Raw genomic sequence first — 14,280 nt, 5'->3', positions numbered from 1 at the left:
CCCTGCGCCATGAAACCAGACACTACTGCAGACTTTGATATCAACGGCCACAACTGATATGGTGAAAACAATGTGTGGGGAGGCAGAGGCATAGAAACTCACATCATTATCTTTGTCAGATAATACTGTAAACAAAGAATTTATGCTATTGCTAGTAATCAGAGGAAACTGACTGAACCAAACTCCCCAGTTTATGTTCTCCAAAGGGACATTAGCTGTGAGGGCTGACACACACACACACCAACAACCCCACACACCGACACCCCCACAGTTCTGTCTCACGATTCCCGAGAATGAAACAGCACAGGGGATGTGCAGAAAAACAGATTCTACATGGGATCGGATGGTGGGCTTTTGCACAGATGGGGCTCCATCTATCTCCTTCTGCCATAAGGTCGCATTGTATGATACACCGAGAGCAACTGGTGGCAAAAGATCTAAGCACAGAACTCAGAGATATACAGCAGCAGGTAACTTCGATTGTAAACTACATCAAACCACATTCACTGTGCGCACGCCTGTTTGCAAAACTACGTGGAGATATGGGATCAGAGCATGATAATGTTCTATTTCACACAGAGGCTTTTCGCTTTGAGAGAGGAACTTTTGTCATTCACAATGGATGTAACGTTTACAATTTTTTTATTTCACCTTTATTTAACCAGGTAGGCCAGTTTAAAACAAATTATCATTTACTACTGTGACCTGGCCAAGATAAAGCAAAGCAGTGCGACAAAAACACAGAGTTACACATGGGATAAACAAACGTACAGTCAATAACAACAGAAAAATCGGTATACAATGTGTGCAAATTAAGTAAGGAGGTAAGGCAATAAATAGGCTAATAGTGACGAAGTAATTGCAATTTAGCAATTTACATGCTAAATTGATATACAGTACGTGCCGATGAGGATGTGCAAGTAGAAATACTGGTGTGCAAAAGAGCAGAAAAACAAAAACAAATATGGGGATTAGGTAGGTAGTTGGTTGGATGGGCTGTGTACAGCTGCAGCGATTGGTAAGCTGCTCTGACAGCTGACGCTTAAAGTTAGTGAGGGAGATATAAGTCTCCAGCTTCAGTGATTTTTGCAATTCGTTCCAGTAATTGACAACAGAGAACTGGAAGGAAAGGCGGCCAAAGAAGGTGTTGGCTTTGGGGATGACCAGTGAAATATACCTGCTGGATCGTGTGCTACGACTGGGTGTTGCTATGGTGACCACTGAGCTGAGATAAGGCGGAGCTTTACCTAGCAAAGACTTAGATGACCTGGAGCCAGTGGGTTTGGCGACGAATATTTAGCGAGGGCCAGCCAACGAGAGCGTACAGGTCGCAGTGGTGGGTAGTATATGGGGCTTTGGTGACAAAACGGATGGCACTGTGATAGACTACATCCAATTTGTTGAGTAGAGTGTTGGAGGCTATTTTGTAAATGACATCGCCAAAGTCAAGGATCGGTAGGATAGTCAGTTTTACGAGCATGAGTGAAGGAGGCTTTGTTGTGAAATAGGAAGCCGATTCTAGATGTAATTTTGGATTGGAGATGCTTAATGTGAGTCCGGAAGGAGAGTTTACAGTCTAGCCAGACACCTAGGTATTTGTAGTTGTCCACATATTCTATTCATATTCAAGTCAGATCCGTCCAGAGTAGTGATGCTAGTCGGGCGGGAGCGGGCAGCGATCAATTGAAGAGCATGCATTTCATTTTACTAGCATTTAATAGCAGTTTGAGGCCACGGAAGGAATGTTGTATGGCGTTGAAGCTCATTTGGAGGTTCGCTAACAGTGTCCAAAGAAGGGCCAAAAGTATACAGAATGGTGTCGTCTGCGTAGAGGTGGATCAGAGAATAACCAGCAGCAAGAGCGACATCATTGATATAAACAGAGAAAAGAGTCGGCCTGAGAATTGAACCCTGTGGTTCCCCCATAGAGACTGCCAGAAGTCCGGACAACAGGCCCTCCGATTTGACACACTGAACTCTATCTGAGAAGTAGTTAGTGAACCAGGCGAGGCAGTCATTAGAGAAACCAAGGCTGTTGAGTCTGTCGATAAGAATACGATGATTGACAGCGTCGAAAGCCTTTGCCAGGTCGATGAAGACGGCTGCACAGTACTGTCTTTTATCTATGGCGGTTATGATATCATTTAGGACCTTGAGCGTGGCTGAGGTGCACCCATGACCAGCTCGGAAACCAGATTGCATAGCGGAGAAGGTACGGTGGGATTCAAAATGTTCAGTGATCTGTTTATTCACTTGGCTTCGAAGACTTTAGAAAGGCAGGGCAGGATGGATATAGGTCTGTAACAGTTTGAGTCCAGTTGCGGTGGGGGGTGCAGAACTGTTGGCCAGGGTAGTCAGGTGGAAAGTATGGCCAGCCTTAGAGAAATGCTTATTGAAATTAGATTATCGTGGATTTATCAGTGGTGACAGTGTATCCTAGTCTCAGTGCTGTGGGCAGCTGGGAGGAGGGACTCTTATTGTCCATGGACTTTACAGTGTCCCAAAACTTTTTGGAATTAGTGCCGCAGGATGCAAATTTCTGAATTAAAAAGCTAGCCTTTGCTTTCCTAACTGACTGTGTGTATTGGTTCCTGACTTGAAAAGTTGCATATCTTGGGGACTATTCGATGTTAGTGCAGTATGCCACAGGGTGTTTTTGTGCTGGTTAAGGGCAGTCAAGTCTGGAGTGAACCAAGAGCTATATCTGTTCTTAGTTCTACATTTTTTGAAAGGGGCACACTTATTTAAGATGGCGAGGAAAGCACTTCTAAAGAACAACCAGGTATCCTCTACTGATGGGATGAGGTCAATATCCTTCCAGGATACTTGGGCCAGGTTGATTAGAAAGGCCTGCTTGCAGAAGTGTTTTAGGCAGCGTTTGACAGTGATGAGGGGTGGTTGTTTGACCACGGACCCATAAAGGACGCAGGCAATGAGGCAGTGATCGCTGAGATCCTGGTTGAAAACAGCAGAGGTGTATTTAGAGGGCAAGTTGGTCAGGATGATATCTATGAGGGTGCCCATGTTTACGGATTTGGGGTTGTACCTGGTAGGTTCCTTCATAATTTGTGTGAGATTGAGGGCATCTAGCTTAGATTGTAGGACGGCCAGGGTGTTAAGCATATCCCAATTTATGTCACCTAGCAGTACGAACTCTGACGATAGATGGGGGGCAATCCCTTCACATATGGTGTGCAGGGCACAGCTGGGAGCTGAGGGGGTCTATAACAAGCGGCAACAGTGAGGGACTTATTTCTGGAGAGATGGATCTTTAAAAGTAGAAGCTCAAACTGTTTGGGCATAGACCTGGATAGTATGACAGAACTCTGCAGGCTCTCTCTACAGTATATTGCATTTCCGCCCCCTTTTACATTTTCCGTCAAGACAAATGCTATTGGGGATGGAAATTTCTAACATTTTGGTGGACTTCCTATGCCAGGATTCAGACACGGCTAGGACATCAGGGTTGGCGGAGTGTGCTCAAGCAGTGAATTAAGCAAACTGTTACATTGCCTCTGAAACATACATATTTGAGAAATTGAACGAACTAAACGTAAGACACAGGGGAAATACAAAAACATTCTACAGATGAGTGACCGAATCAGTGGATTCAGAGGAAAGAAATCCATGCCCCCTTCCCTTGGGTGTGCAATTTTCTAACAGAAAACAGCATCAGTAAGTGTCCCATACAAGGGGCCTTGTCGTTAGAGTGTCCGCCCTGAGATTGGAAGGTTCAATCCCTGGCCGAGTCATACGAAAGTGGGACCTGGTTCGTTGCCGTTTGGCACTCAGCATTGAGATAGATTGAGGGTAAGGCCCTGTGATAGACTAGTGTCCTGTCCAGGGCGTGTACTTGTACATCAAGCTGCCTCATGCTACAGAAACAGGACATAGGCTCCTGCTCTATGAGCCATTCCAGCTCGCAAAATCCAAGGCTCGTGCAAGGCTACTTACTTACAAGTGATGACTGCTCATCTCCAACGCTTGGAAGATTACTGAGAAATACTTCCCAATCCATTTGACTGTGATCCTGGCTCAGTTGACATGCTGTAAGTTAAATCGAACAGCTGATCGAGCTATCATGTGTCGGGTCACTACGGAGGAGTTTTGGTTTCTAATGTCATGGTTCCAACCCACTACCGACCCCTAGCACTTTCAAAGGCTGATCATGGTTCACATCAACACCATCATCCCAGAACCCTAGACCCACTCCAATTTGAATACCGCCCAAACAGATCCACAGATGATGCAATCTCTATTGCACTCCACACTGCCCTTTCCCACCTGGACAAAAATAACACCTATGTGAGAATGCTATCCATTGGCTACAGCTCAGCCTTCAACACCATAATGCCCTCAAAGCTCATCACTAAGCTAAAGACCCTGGGACTAAACACCTCCCTCTGCAACTAGATCCTGGACTTCCTGACGGGACACCCCCAGGTGGTAAGGGTAGGTAATAACACACGGGGGCCCCTCAGAGGTGTGCTCAGTCCCTCCCTGGTACTCCCTGTTCACTCATGACTGCATTGCCAGTCACAACTCCAACACCATCATTGAGTTTGCCGACGACACAACAGTGTTAGGCCTGATCACCGAAGCGATGAGACAGCCTATAGGGAGGAGGTCAGAGACCTGGCCATGTGGTGCCAGAATAACAACCTCTCCCTCAACCCCAAGACAGTCGTAAAGAGGGCACGACAAAGCCTATTCTCCCTCAGGAGACTGAAAAGATTTTGCGTGGGTCCCCAGAGCCTCAAAAAGTTCTACAGCTGCACTATTGAGAGCATCCTGACTGGTTGCATCACTGCCTGGTATGGCAACAGTTCAGCCTCTGAACGCAAGGCACTGCAGAGGGTAGTGCGTACTGCCCAGTACATCACTTGGGCCAAGCTTCCTGCCATCCAGGACCTCAATACCAGGCAGTGTCAGAGGAATTCCCTAAAAATTGTCAAAGACTCCATCCACCCTAGTCATAGACTGTTCTCTCTGCTACCACACATCAAGCGGTACCGAAGCTCCATGTCTACCCTCAAGCCATAAGACTCCTGAACAGCTAATCAAACGGCTACCCAGAGTATTTGCATTGACCCCCCCCATTGATTTTGTACACTGCTGCTACTCGCTGTTTATAATCACTTTACCCCTACTTACATGAACAAATTACCTCAACTAACCTGTAACCCTGCACATTGACTCGGTACCGGTACTCCCTGTCTATAGCTTCATTGTTATTTTGTTACATTTGATAATTTTTCTACTTTCGTTTAATTTGGTAAATATTTTCTTAACTTTCTTGAATTGCATTGTTGGTTAAGGGCTTGTAAGTAAGCATTTCACGGTAAGGTCTACACCTGTTGTATTTGGCGCGTGTGACAATTAAAATTTTATTTGAGTAGGCGTTCTTTCTAACTTTGTGGCTGTGGTAACTAGTGACGACCCAGCCAGAGTCTGTTGAAGTACAAGAAGTTACCAAACCACAGACGATGAAAATATGTTGTTTTCTGTGATGGCTTTATAGGACAGCTAGCAACTTGTAAACAATTACCCATTTCAATAAGTGAGTACTATTTTAATTGTAATGTTCAATAATACACATTGGCTGTTAGGCAAATTATATTATGACTGGTGCCTCCTAGTTAAGTTTGTGATGGTAATGATGTTTTTTATTATTATTATTATTATTATTATTATTATTAGGTGGCGGTCGCTAGCTACTAGTGGTACTGGATCTTCAACCTAGCCTTAGCTTTTAGCTTGCTAACGAGCTAGCTGTTCTGCAATGCAACTTGGCTTGCTATAAAGTTAAAGGATCAAGTTGAGGAAAAAGTAACTAAATATTTTATTAGCAACCGAAATAATATATTTATCTTGTTTTGAATGAAAAGGTAATATTTTGCAATCTCCCAAACATAAATGTCCATTCAGTAGAGCTGCAAGACTCTGTGAAGATGACGTCTGGTGCAATGAAATATGGCACAATGTGTACAGGGCATAAACAGACCAGCTAGCTTGCACATATTGCTGAAATGTAATGGAAGAAAGCTCTCACAAATGTTGTATATCAAGTTAAGTAAAATGTATTCGCTTTAAGATCTTGCACAAAATATACACTTGTAATCACTAGTCTAAATTCATGGACTTAGATGACAAATACATTTTTTTAGATAAAAGGGGAAACTCCTTTATGAGTGTTAATTTGGAGTGAGGTAAGTAATTACACTACTGTTCAAAAGTTCGGGGTCACTTAGAAATGTCCTTGTTTTTGAAAGAAATGCAATTCTTTTTGTCCATTAAAATAACATCAAATTGATCAGAAATACAATGTAGACATTGTAGATGGAAACATCAGATTTTTTAATGGAATATCGACATGGGCGTACAGAGGCCCATCATCAGCAACAATCACTCCTGTGTTCCAATGGCACGTTGTGTTAGCTAATCTAAGTTTATCATTTTAAAATGCTAAATGATCATTTGAAAACCTTTTTGCAATTATGTTAGATCAACTGAAAACTGATGTCCTGATTAAAGAAGCAATGAAACTGGCCTTTAGACTAGTTGAGTATCTGGAGCATCAGCATTTGTGGGTTTGATTACAGGCTCAAAATGGACAGAAACAAAGCACTTTCTTCTGAATCTCGTCAGTCTATTCTTGTTCTGAGAAATGAAGGCTATTCCATGCAAGAAACTGCCAAGAAACTGAAGATATACTCTACCACCTTCACAAAACAGTGCAAACTGGCTCCAACCAGAATAGAAAGAGGAGTGGGAGGCTCCGGTGCACATCTGAGCCAGAGGACAAGTACTTTAGTGTCGAGTTTGAGAAACAGACACCTCATAAGTCCTCAACTACTCTCAACGTCAGCAGTTGAGGCAACTCCGGGATGCAGGCCTTCTAGGCAGAGTTCCTCTATCCAGTGTCTGTGTTCTTTTGCCCATCGTAATCTTTTCTTTTTATTGGCCAGTCTGAGATTTGTATTTTTCTTTGCAACAGCATCCCTGAGTAGCCTCTTCACTGTTGACGTTGAGACTGGTGTTTTGCGGGTACTATTTAATGAAGCTTCCAGATGGAAAATATTTGCAATATATACTTGAAGTCAAATATTTAATAAAAACATTGTATTCTTACAACTGTATCATATGTTTATACAATTGTAACCCCTGACCTTTTTCTGTTTATTTTATTTGAGGTACTGAGCTAATGCACTAATGTGATTAGCATGACGTAAGTAACAGCACACATTTCAAGGACATAGACATGTCTTATATGGGCAGAATGCTTAAATTATCGTTAATCTAACTGCACTGTACAATTTACAGTAGCTATTAGTGAAAAAATACCATGCTATTGTTTGAGAAGAGTGCACAACAAAAAAACTTGTATCACGGCAACTGGTTTGATACATTCATCTCTGAAGGTAAATAATGTACTGACATTCAATAGTGTTGCTTTGAGGCTAGACGTTCCGCTAGCGGAACGCCTAGACAATATCCAATGGAACAGCGTGGCGCGAAATACAAAAACTTAAAAAATGCAATAATTTCAAGTTTTTTACGACTATTTTACACCATTTTAAAGATAAGACTCTTGTTAATCGAACCACATTGTCCGATTTCAAAAAGGCTTCACAGCGAAAGCAAAACATTAGATTATGTAAGGAGAGTACATAGACCAACATAATCACACAGCCATTTTCCAAGCAAGCATATATGTCACAAAAACCCAAAACACAGCTAAATGAAGCACTAACCTTTGATGAACTTCATCACATGACACTCTTAGGACATTATGTTATACAATACATGTATGTTTTGTTCAATCAAGTTCATATTTATATCCAAAAACAGCTTTTTAAATTGGCGTGTGATGTTCAGAACATGCATTCCCACCAAAAACCTCCGGTGAATTTACTAAATTACTCATCATAAACGTTGACAAAATACATAACAATTACTTTAAGAATTATAGATACAGAACTCCTTTATGCAATCGCTGTCAGATTTTAAAATAGCTTTTCGGCGAAAGCACATTTTGCAATATTCTGAGTACATAGCTCAGACATCACGGCTAGCTATTTTGACACCCGCCAAGTTCGGGGCACACTAAACTCAGAATTAGTATAAAAAATATTGTATTACCTTTGCTGTTCTTCGTCAGAATGCACTCCCAGGACTGCTACTTCCACAACAAATTTTGTTTTTGTTCCAAATAATCCATAGTTATGTCCAAATACCCCCGTTTTGTTTGTGTGTTCAGGTCACTATCCAAAGGGTAACGCGCGAGCGCATTTCGAGACAAAAAAAATCAAAATGTTACCTTACCTAACTTAGAAGCATGTCAAACGCTGTTGAAAATTAATTTTTATGGTGTTTTTCTCGTAAAATAGCGATAATATTCCAACCGGACAATAGTGTATTCATTCAAAGAGGAAAAGAAAAAATAGCGTGCTCGCGTGAATGCGCATATCCAATCTCTTTGTCACCAGGCAGAACACTGGGAAACTGAGCTACTGTACTCTGCCCAGAGACAGAAGACACCTCAATCCGCTTTCTGAAGGCTTTAGAGAGCCAATGGAACCCTTAGAAAGTGCAACGTAACCCCACAGATACTGTAGTTTCGATAGAGAATCAAAAGAAGAACTACAAATTCTCAGACAGGCCACTTCCTGCTTGGAATTTTCTCAGGTTTTTGCCTGCCATATGAGTTCTGTTAAACTGACAGACACCATTCAAACAGTTTTAGAAACGTCAGAGTGTTTTCTATCCAAATCTACTAATTATATGCATATTCTCATTTCTGGGCAAGAGTAGTAACCAGCTAAAATCGGGTATGTTTTTTATCCGGCCGTGAAAATACTGCCCCCTACACCTTAACAGGTTAAAGGGAAATAAGTATTTGACCCTTTTGCAAAACATGACTTAGTACTTGGTGGCAAAACCCTTGTTGGCAATCACAGCGGTCAGACGTTTCTTGAAGTTGGCCACCAGGTTTGCACACATCTCAGGAGGGATTTTGTCCCACTCCTCTTTGCAGATCTTCTCCAAGTCATTAATGTTTTGAGGATGACGTTTGGCAACTCAAACCTTCTCCTCTACAGATTTTCTATGGGATTAAGGTCTGGAGACTGGCTAGGCCACTCCAGGACCTTAATGTGCTTTTTCTTGAGCCACTCCTTTGTTACCATGGCCATGTGTTTTGGGTCATTGTCATGCTGGAATACCCATCTACGACCCATTTTCAATGCCCTGGCTGAGGGAAGGAGGTTCTCACCCAAGATTTGACGGTACATGGCCCCGTCCATCGTCCCTTGGATGCGGTGAAGTTGTCCTGTCCCCTTAGCAGAAAAACACCCCCAAAGCATAATGTTTCCACCTCCATGTTTGACGGTGGGGATGGTGTTCTTGGGGTCATAGGCAGCATTCCTCCTCCTCCAAACACGGCGAGTTGAGTTGATGCCAAAGAGCTCCATTTTGGTCTCATCTGACCACAACACTGTCACCCAGTTGTCCTCTGAATCATTCAGATGTTCATTGGCAAACTTCAGACGGGCATGTATATGTGCTTTCTTGAGCAGAGGGACATTACGGGATTTCAGTCCTTCATGGCGTAGTGTGTTACCAATTGTTTTCTTGGTGTCTATGGTCCCAGCTGCCTTGAGATCATTGACAAGATCCTTCCGTGTAGTTCTGGGCTGATTCCTCACCGTTCTCATGATCATTGCAACTCCACGAGGTGAGATCTTGCATGGAGCCTCAGGCCAAGAGAGATTGACAGTTCTTTTGTGTTTCTTCCATTTGTCCCGTGTGGCTCAGTTGGTAGAGCATGGTGTTTGCAACGCCAAGGTTGTGAATTCGATTCCCACGGGGGACCAGTATGGAAAAAAATGTATGAAATGTATGCATTTACTACTGTAAGTCGCTCTGGATAAGAGCATCTGCTAAATGACTAAAATGTAAATGTAATTTGCGAATTATCACACCAACTGTTGTCACCTTCTCACCAAGCTGCTTGGCGATGGTCTTGTAGCCCATTCCAGCCTTGTGTAGGTCTACAATCTTGTCCCTGACATCCTTGGAGAGCGCCATGGTGGAGAGTTTGGAATCTGATTGATCGCTTCTGTGGACATGTGTCTTTTATACAGGTAACAAGAGTGTGCTCCTAATCTCAGCTCGTTACCTGTATAAAAGACACCTGGGAGCCAGAAATCTTTCTGATTGAGAGGGGGTCAAATACTTATTTCCCTCATTAAAATGCAAATCAATTTATAACATTTTTGACATGCGTTTTTCTGGATTTTTGTTGTTGTTATTCTGTCTCTCACTGTTCAAATAAACCTACCATTAAAATTATAGACTGATAATTTCTTTGTATGTGGGCAAACGTACAAAATCAGCAGGGGATCAAATACTTTTTTCCCTCACTGTATTGTTAAAGCCAGTGACTGATGTGGTGTATTCCTCAATATCATTGGAAGTATCCCAGAACATGTTCCAGTCTGTGATAGCAAAACAGTCCTGTAGTTTAGTATCTGCTTCATTTGACCACTTTTTTTATAGACTGAGTCACTGGTGCTTCCTGCTTTAATTTTTGCTTGTAAGCAGGAATCAGGAGGATAGAGTTGTGGTCGGATTTACCAAATGGAGGGCGAGCTTTGTATGCGTCTCTGTGTGTGGAGTACAGGTGATCTAGAATTTTTTCCCCTCTGGTTGCACATTTAACATGTTGATAGAGATTTGGTAAAACTGATTTAAGTTTCCCTGCATTAAAGTCTCCGGCCACTAGGAGTGGTGTCTCTGGGTGAGTGGTTTTCTGTTTGCTTATATCCTTATACAGCTGACTGAGTGCGGTCTTAGTGCCAGCATCTGTTTGTGGTGGTAAATAAACAGCCACGAAAAGTATAGCTGAGAACTCTCTAGGCAATTTATCACAATATACTCTACTTCAGGCGAGCAAAATCAAGCCTTCCTTAGACTTCGGGCACCTGCTGTTGTTTACAAATATGCACAGACCCCCCCCCCATCTTACCGGAGTGTGCTGTTCTTTCCTGCCGGTGCAGCATATATCCCGCTAGCTGAATATCTATGTCGTCATTCAGCCACGCTTCCGTGAGACATAGGATATTACAGTTTTTGATGTCCCGTTGGTAAGATATTTGTGATTGTACCTCGTCTAATTTATTGTCCAATGATTGCACGTTGGCGAGTAATATTGACGGTAACGGCAGCTTTCCTACTTGCCTTCTGCGGGTCCTGATGAGGCATCCGGCTCTTCATCCTCTGTATCTGCGTCACTTCCTCTTGCGAATAACTGGGATCTCGACCATGCCGGGTGTTTGGAGAATATCATGTGAGTCTTGCTTGTTGTTGAAAAAACATCCTTGTGTAATCCGAGGTGAGTGATCACTATCCTGATATCCAGAAGCTCTTTTCTGCCGTAAGATACGGTTGCAGAAACATTATGTACAAAATAAGTTACAAATAATGCGAAAAAAACACATAATAGCACAATTGGTTGGGTGCCTGTAAAACTGCTGCCATTTCGGGAAACCACACCCACAAATTGTGTTAAACAAACATTCTTTCCCATTTACCCCCAGTGTAAAAGAGCCAACTTTGCCGGCAATTGTGTGTTACACAGAAATATAAAAAAATGCAGAGAAAGCTGCTGTGTTGTTCAGTGTACATGTAACCAGGCCAAAAATCCTCACCTATGGTTCACAATGCTCCCACGTAGGGAAATGGAGCCTGCGAGAATAGCCCTGTGGCTTCAGGCTATTCGGTGTGGGAAATATGGTTACCCGAAGGCCAAGTATGTGTGTGTGGAAAACATTTAAATCATACTGTAGGTAAGACATTTAATTTGTTTAGTATAGTCTGTTTCTAACTCCACTTACTACTTGTAGCTGTATTGTCTAGTTTAATGTTCCGGTTGGTTGCTAGCTAGCACTCACTCACGCTGTCATGAAAAAGGGCATGAGGGAAGCCCTACAATATTATGTTTTTCTAAGTAGTGAGAACACTCGGGGCAATGTTGAAAAGTATTCTTTAGACATGTTGTAACTTGCTTAAATGTAGTTTTGTAATTCACTAAAACCAGATAAAAATAAAGTTGCTATGAAAAAAGGCCACGGTTGTTTTCCCAAAAGGTGTGCGGGCCCTGACATTCTAATACCAACTGGGTCTATACCAGTTGGATGCATTCACGTGCTTTGAACTCGTTGAGAAACACTGATTGGCAAATGGCCAACAATATGCGTCAACCATAAACTAAAAGTACAGCCATCATTCTTGTAAACAAATTATAGTGTTCAAAAATACTATTAATAGATATTAGTTTTTAATAATGTTTGTTACATTTGTCTTCTGAAAATGCTGTTATAGAGGTAATTTCCTTAACAGGTGACATCAGAGGTCAGCATGTGGGAGAAATTGGCGCTCAGGGATAATATACGAGTTGCCCACCAGTAATTACTAGTGATGGGCATTCTGAGTCTTTTCGGTAAGCCGGCTCTAATCACTTAAATAGAGTCAGCTCATCTGTCTAAAATGCTTAAAATCGACCTAGAACCATGATTTTTTTTAAACCACCTAGAACAGGGATGGGCAACTTGTGGCTCGCGGCCCCCTTTTAAAGACCCTCACGGTCACCCTTTTCTGTTGCAAGTTAGAATAGTAGAATACATTGGGTGCAATTTCGAAATTTGGTTGTGTATTAGCAGTTCTGTTATGTCAGTCATTGATGGAAAAAAAGTCACTCAGTTATTCCATGTCCACTAACCTTTTTTAGAATGGTAAATTAGTCTAGCAACCAGCTACTGTATCTAAACGTAGTAATCATAGTCGAATTATCAGCCTGGGGGATCCCCATTGGTTTTGTTATTTAAGTCTCACTCAGATATCATTAAAAACTGCAAACATTTCTCTCCACCCTATGGCAAAATGTGTAGAATTGCAGGGATTTAGCTGGAAAACAGCACATTTTCCTCCCTGCCTCATGACAAAAGTAGTAGAATTGAATGAAATTAGTTATAAAATACAGTGCCTTGCAAAAGTATTCATCCACCTCAGCGTTTTTCCTATTTTGTTACATTACAAACTGTAATTTAAATAGATGTTTTATTTGGCTTTCATGTAATGAAAGTGGCACCATGAAGACCAAGGAGCTCTCCAAACAGGTCAGGGACAAGGTTGTGGAGAAGTACAGATCAGGGTTGGGTTATAAAAAAAAAAATCTGAAACTTTGATCATCCCACAGAGCACCAGTAAATCCATTATTAAAAAATTGAAAGAATATGGCACCATTACAAACCTGCCAAGAGATGGCCGCCCACCAAAACTCACGGACCAGGCAAGGAGGGCATTAATCAGAGGCAACAAAGTACCCAAAGATACCCCTGAAGGAGCTGCAAAGCTCCACAGTGGAGTTTGGAGCATCTGTCCATAGGACCACTTTAAGCCGTACACTCCACAGAGCTTGGTTTTACAGAAGAATGGCCAGAAAAAAGCCATTGTTTAAAGAAAAAAATAAGCAAACACATTTAGTGTTCACCAAAAGGTATGTGGGACACTCGCCAAACATATGGAAGAAGGTACTCTGGCCAGATTAAACTAAAATTGAGCTTTTTGGCCATCAAGAAAAACACTATGTCTGGCGCAAACCCAACACCTCTCATCACCCCAAGAACCCTATCCCCACAGTGAATCCAATTGAGAAAATGTGGTATGACTTAAATATTGCTGTACACCATTGGAACTCATCCAACTTGAAGGAGCTGGAGAAGTTTTGCCTTGAAGAATGGGCAAAAATCCCAGTGGCTAGATGTGCCAAGCTTATAGAGACATACCCCAAGAGGCTTGCAGCTGTAATTGCTAAAAAAGCTGGCTCTACAAAGTATTGACGTGGGGGGGTGAATAGTTATGCACGTTCAAGTAGTTTTTTTTTTTTTTGGTTTGTGTCACAAAAAATATTCTGCATCTTCAAAGTGGTAGGCATGTTGTGTAAATCAAATGATGCTAACCCGCCCCCCCCAAAACAATTTTAACCTGTTGGGGATAGGGGGCAGTATTTGCACGGCCGGATAAAAAACGTACCCGATGTAATCTGGTTACTACTCCTGCCCAGTAACTAGAATATGCATATAATTGTTTGATTTGGATAGAAAACACCCTAAAGTTTCTAAAACTGTTTGAATGGTGTCTGTGAGTATAACATAACTCATTTGGCAGGCCAAAACCTGAGAAGATTCCAAACAGGAAGCGCTCTCTCTGACTATTTCT

At 42.1% G+C, this 14,280-nt stretch overlaps 1 protein-coding gene across 3 annotated transcripts in view; it reads right to left on the bottom strand.

Moving 5' to 3' along the window:
- The window catches only part of mcoln2 (mucolipin TRP cation channel 2), a 69,298-nt gene that overhangs the window by 45,833 nt on the left and 9,185 nt on the right, over positions 1-14,280 (bottom strand). The gene's annotated exons all lie outside the window — the stretch shown is intronic.

This window comes from Salmo trutta, chromosome 22 (genome assembly GCF_901001165.1).
Source record: "Salmo trutta chromosome 22, fSalTru1.1, whole genome shotgun sequence".
NCBI lineage: Eukaryota > Metazoa > Chordata > Actinopteri > Salmoniformes > Salmonidae > Salmo > Salmo trutta.
Note: the sequence above shows the minus strand (reverse complement) of the source record. Positions and strands in the feature narration are given on the sequence as shown.